Source organism: Vicia villosa, unplaced genomic scaffold (genome assembly GCF_029867415.1).
Source record: "Vicia villosa cultivar HV-30 ecotype Madison, WI unplaced genomic scaffold, Vvil1.0 ctg.000442F_1_1_1, whole genome shotgun sequence".
Lineage (NCBI taxonomy): Eukaryota > Viridiplantae > Streptophyta > Magnoliopsida > Fabales > Fabaceae > Vicia > Vicia villosa.
The window spans coordinates 61,893-68,019 of NW_026705210.1; the positions used below are offsets into that span (position 1 = coordinate 61,893).

At 34.9% G+C, this 6,127-nt stretch overlaps 1 long non-coding RNA gene across 2 annotated transcripts; it reads right to left on the reverse strand.

Annotated features, from left to right (window-relative positions):
• Positions 1–3,276: 3,276 nt before the first annotated feature.
• On the reverse strand, positions 3,277–4,751 carry LOC131628312 (uncharacterized). 2 transcript variants are annotated; one of them, XR_009291742.1, is made up of 4 exons: positions 4,451–4,751; positions 3,852–3,935; positions 3,625–3,726; positions 3,277–3,551 (listed from the first exon to the last, which is right to left on the reverse strand). It is a non-coding gene; the product is annotated as an uncharacterized LOC131628312 (long non-coding RNA). The 2 variants fall into 2 exon arrangements; XR_009291741.1 differs by having other exon boundaries at positions 3,852–4,749.
• Positions 4,752–6,127: the final 1,376 nt, after the last annotated feature.

Below are 6,127 nucleotides of genomic sequence, written 5' to 3' on the forward strand. Positions count from 1 at the left end.
GTTTAGTATCGAAATTCCATGAGAAACCAAGTTGTGGTTTGATCTAAAGAAGACGTAGACAGTAAGTAGTCTTTGTATTTGTGTAACCAGATTTGATTAGTAGATTAAGATCTCAATTGAGAGAGACGAAATCACCTTGGCGGGTGGATTGAAGTAGCTTTGTTCATAAGCGAACCAGTATAACCAATTTGTTTAATGTTTTATTTTTGGAAAACCCCGATTCAAACCCCCAATTTCTTGTATTTTTCTACCCTTTAAACCTTAGTACTCATGCCAATCCTCCATCTAGACCCTTTAGACTCGCACTCCTTGGAACTCAAAATACTTCTCCAAGCGTAGCTTGGATTGAAACCAATAGGAGCTTCTTCAATAGAAAAGTTCGGGTAATAACGACTCTTAAAAACCTTTGAACAAAGGGAAATGTCTTCATCCATCAACCTCCAAAAATGTTTCCCTAGGAGACTAGTGTTTAAGTTACCAATACCTCTAAAGCCCATACCTCTAATACCTTTTGAGTTCACCATCTTAACCTAACAAATCGAGTGAATTTTTTGCTCCCCGTTTTTTGGGCCCCACCAAAATTTTGCCAACAAACCTTCAATCTCATCGCACACACCAACAAGGAGCCTATAGTAACTCATAATATAATTCGAAATTACTTAAGAAATAGCTTTGACGAGGACCTCTTTCACATATCTAGACAAAAATTTCTCCTTCCACACCTTGATTTTCTTCCAAACTCTCTCAATCACCATGTTGAAAATCTCCTTTTTAAACCTGCCAAAAACCACAGGTAAACCCAGGTGCTTAGAGTTTCGCGTCCCAGTCTTTACCTTCATCCTATTACGAATTATAAATCTTTAATATCATCATGCACATTTTAACTAAAGGACACCTCTGACTTCTCAAGATTAACCATCAAGCCTGAAGACTCTTGATATTGACTAAGGATACTCATAACACCATCAACTTCAGCAGTACTAGCATGAGTGAAAAGAAAACTGTCGTCCGCAAATAATAGGTGGAAAATAATAGGGGCCTTTCTTGCAACTTGGATACCATGGAGAATTTTTTCCTTGCAAGCACTCTTCAAAAGACCTGAAAATCATCAGAACAGATAATGAAAAGATAGGGAGAAAGAGGATCCCTTTGGCAGAGCCCCTTTCTGGAATAAAGGATCTACTGGGCTACCCATTTATCAAATTTGGTAGGACACAATTGAAATGCAACGGTGAATCAAAGGAACCATCCCTACGGGGAACCCCATTGAAGTGATGCATCGATGATGAACTCCCACTCCAGCCTATTATAGGCCTTGGATATATCCATATTAAATTCCATAACACCCTTCGTCCCCTTCTTGTTCTTCTTCATCCAATGGAAGCATTCCATCGCAATGAGGGCATTATCGGTGATCAATCTCCTTTGAACAAACGTGTTCTCCTCATCATCAATCATATCAAGAAGGGTCCCTTTTAATCTGTTCACAATAGTCTTGGTTACAATCTTCATAACCATATCACATAGACTAATGGGCAAAAGTATTTTGGAGTAGACAGGTTCTTGAACTTGGGAATGAGCGTGATGAAGTTATTATTGATAGAGCTTGGATCTTTACCATTTTTAAGAACATACAATGCCAACACATTGATATCAGGACCAACAACATGCCAATACTTCTGATAGAACAACACAGGAATCCCATCAGGGCCCAAGACTTTAAGGGGATGCATTTGGGAAATGGCTTCTTTGACATCAAAAGCAGTGAACTCAGACTCCCCCCAGCTTCTCAGATTCGAGCTAAGCTTACCCTTAACAATAGAGCAAACCTCGGGGATATTGGTTGGGGAGGAAGTGGTGAAAATATCAGAAAAATAGTTTACAAGAATCCTTTCATAATGGGAGTCACCTTTCCACCAACAACCCAAATCATCCTTAAGCTTCTTAATCGAATTGGTACTCCTCCTTTGGCAGGCTTTTCCATGGAAAAACTTGGTATTGTGATCACCTTATTTGAGCCAAACTACCCTACTCCTTTGACACCACATAGTTTCCTTCACTTGAAGAAGAGTACTCCTTTGCCTTTCAAGAGCCTTATAAGCCTCCAGTTTCTCCTTACTAGTTGACCAACACGACTCATTTTCCAGTAACTTCTCTAGCCTTTTGATCTCCTTTCCAACCAAACTCAATCTGAGATCCTTAAACTCCACATTCAAGCTCTGCATAGCTTTGATTTCAAGGTGTCCGTGAATCTGCCCTCCATTCCACAATTGTTGAATAACAGTATCACACCTTGGTTCTTTAGTCCACACCTCCTCAAATTTAAACACGTGAACTCTCTTAATCCTCATCTCACCTTCCGTAGCCTCTAATTCAACTATCAAGACTGCATGATCAATCCTGAAACGCCTTAAGGGAAGAACTTTGACCAGAGCAAACATGTTGATAAACCCCTCAGAGGCCAGCCCTATATCAATACTATATTGGATATTAGCCTCACCCTAATGCCCATTAGACCATGTAAAGGGATACCCTTTGAAGCCTAAATCAGAAATCCCACAAAGATCTATAACCTGTCTACCCCAAGACATTTGCCCAGCAGTCATATTGTTACCACCACACTTTTCCCCTTTAGCTAGCACATCATTAAAGTCACCAACACACGAGACTCTGTCACCACCTTGTTCAACCAGATCCTTCACCAAATCCCAGCACTACAACATTTATCCTCTTTAGCAACAACTCGAAAGTGTTGCTAGAACTTTGAAAAATGTTGCCTAAAAGAATAGGGGACGTTTTTCAACTGTCTTCTATGCGAGCGTTGCCTAAGAGAATAGGGGACGTTTTTTATCGCTTTTTGGCTACACTTTTCTAAAACGTTCCCTGAACTATAGAAAAAGGGGACGTTTTTCCGAGTCATCTAAGGCAACGATTTTAAAATGTTGCTATAAGTTGCAACGACTTCAAAACGTTCCCTAAAAGTGGAAGAGTAAGAGTATTCTATGGGGACGGTTTTCAAATGTTGTCATATAAAGTAAAATAGAAATAATGAGAAAACATAAATGTATAAAATAAACAACTAAAACAAAAATTACACCAAAAATAAATTGCATGTACCTAGAAAGATGTAAGGATAAAATTTTCAAATATTAACTCAAATACACATAATATAAAATTTTCACGTTTACAATCCAATAATTTTCTCCATACAATTAGAAAAATCTAAGTGTTTAATTTTGTACACTAATATTATTGTTACTTTATTTTAAAAAGAACTGAATAGAATTTTCATTTTATTTACCTATTAATTGAACCAAAAATCTCATTAAAAACCAACAAAAGTACAATTTACATTACATCCCAAATAAAAAGAAGTCTCTCTGCATAAGAAGTAGAGAGCTCCCCATCCTTTATGATTTTCAAACAATTTTTCTTCCAGATTTCCATCAACCATAACTTCAAGCAATTCAGTTCCATTCTTTGGCAGCCTGTTTCCTACTTTGCTTCTTGTTGAACTTGGATAATCTCCAAACATCAAAGGATCAAGAAACCTATCATTAAGATGTTTAACAGTCTGATTGATTTAAAATTTTCAATCTAAGATGTACTATGTTAATGACTTACCAGCCTAGCTGAAAATCTTGAGCTCTATGAGCTGCTTCAATGCCTTTTTTAGTGTTTGAGGCAGGGTCATGCCAAATGACAATGTCACATAAGGTTCAATTCCTATAAATATAATGTATCAAGCAATCAGAAGCATGCATCTATACATAGATTGAATTTTTTTAAGTTCCAAGGTAAATTATATAATTGATCAAATGAAATTGTTAAAGATAGATAACAAGAGCTACCTTTTGTTGGTAATGCCGGATTGATCTGGCTTGTTCCATCTAACAAATGAAATATTAATGGTTTCAGATAATGTTTGTGAGTAACTGCAACTTCAAAAGTACTAGTTAGAATCAATAAAAAAATTGTGCTGAAAATATTCAACTGGGAGTGAAGCAATACTTCTCTGTTAACATTCTATACTTCCTAAATTGTAATACTATTTAGGTAATGATGACATTTATTAACTGCAATATTGTGTTATGATTACATCACAAAATGTAGCTAAGCACATTACAAAGCATCCAGCCATGTATTAATTTTGAAATTAACATTGAGTAAAAAAGAAGGAAAGGTAGAAATATAGACAAACAATCAGTGATATATTCCATCTTGTTCTATGAGTTCAATCTAGAAACGTTACTTACTAATAACAACCAGAGAGACAAATAAGTAAGAACCATTTTTTGCTTATCAATGAAAAAACAACATTCATCAGCTTGAGAAAATCAACTTCACTAAAAACATAAAATTGTAAAAGGTAGAATAAGAGAAAAAGAAAGCTTATTCATTTTAACGAAACCGGTTGCAAGTCAACGATGGGGGCACGTGCTTCACAAACCTCGTTGGTAGGAGATCCGGTAACCATGGTCACACCATCAAGCCGCAACATAGAAACCCTCGCGGTCGTACAAAACCCCCTGCAATTTCCCGTTCAGTCGAACACTTCAGCCGTTGTCGTCCTACAATCATCAACCGCTCACCGCTGCGCTTCCTCTTTCTCCTCCTTACTCACAAAACTTCAACCCGCCGCGCCTCCATCTGCTTCTCTTGGGTTTGCGTTCTCTCAATGTTTTTTTCCTTCCTCTGCATTTAGGTTTTAGATTAGTTTAGAAATAGATGACCCGATTCATCTACTATTAATGTGTACGAGTCTATTAAACATTTGGCCCATTTCTTTTTTTTAAGAGCAAAACTTATCCAATTTATTTTCTAATATTTTATTACTAACAACAATCAATGTCATCATATTTAATTCTTTAATTTTTTATTGTTTTTAAATTTAAAATTTATACATTTTATGCTCAGGTGTCCCATTTATAATACGATACGATGTTTAGAGATTTTCTAATATTTTATTACTAACAACAATAATGTCATCATATTTAATTTTTTAATTTTTAATTGTTTTTAAATTTAAAATTTATACATTTTATGTTAGGTGTCCCATTTATAATATGATGTTTAGAGATTTAGTTGTTACAATAATAAATTAGAATAAAATTCAAGACTATCTATGAAATATGGATTGTTTTTTTCTTTTATTTGCCTTCGTTTTTTTTTTAATTGTGTTGTTTAGATTTTATTCCACTTTTTAATAATGGCAATGGTGTCCGTGTGTGTGATCTAGCGGTGAAACGCTTGGATCTTGAGAGTGTGCTCCTCTCAAGGTCTCAGGTTCGAAACCCGCTAGATACAAATTTCTTATTAAAAAAAAATAATGGCAATGTTATTTCTTAAAAATAATGTTTTATTGTTCATTAAGTTTCAAGGTTTTTTTTCTTAATTTCATTTATGTGTGAGCAGAGCTTTAGACTTGCGTGGTCTAGTTGATTTTTTTATTTGTTAAATGTTTTTTTAAATAATTTAAATTTATAAAATATATATTTTTTTATTATTAAACTTAATAAATTTTATAATATTTCCATCTAATTTTTTTTAAAAAATATTTTATTGCAACATTTAAAAAATGTAATCTTTTGTTAAAAATGATGCAACAATCTAAAAGTGTTCCCATAAGTATTTAAGGGGACATTTATCAATTATTGTCAACGATAAATTATAGGAACATTTGAAAATCGTTCCCAGAAGTATTTTAGGGAACATTTATGAGGTGTAGCGATAATGGTCTTGGCAACATATAAAAAATGTTGCCTAATCTTTTTTTAGGCAACAATTTACACACGTTCCATAAAAAAGTGTTGCCAGAAACAACAAATGTTGTAGTGCAGGTCTTGTGCTTGTTGTGTTCTTCTAGGAAACCATAAATGCCATTGAAAAATCAAGGTTGATCATCAAAATCATCAACCATAGGACCACTAATATAATACAGGGAATAAGAAGAAATAGAAAGTTTAAGAAACTCCCTCCATAAAAGAATCATACCTCCACCTCTATCCTTACCACTCACGTTACAATCCACCGAAAGACAGCACTCGAAGCCACTCTTAATATTGAGGAACTGCAACTCGTCACTTTTCAATCGTATTTCCATGAGAAACATGAGGGTGTGATATTC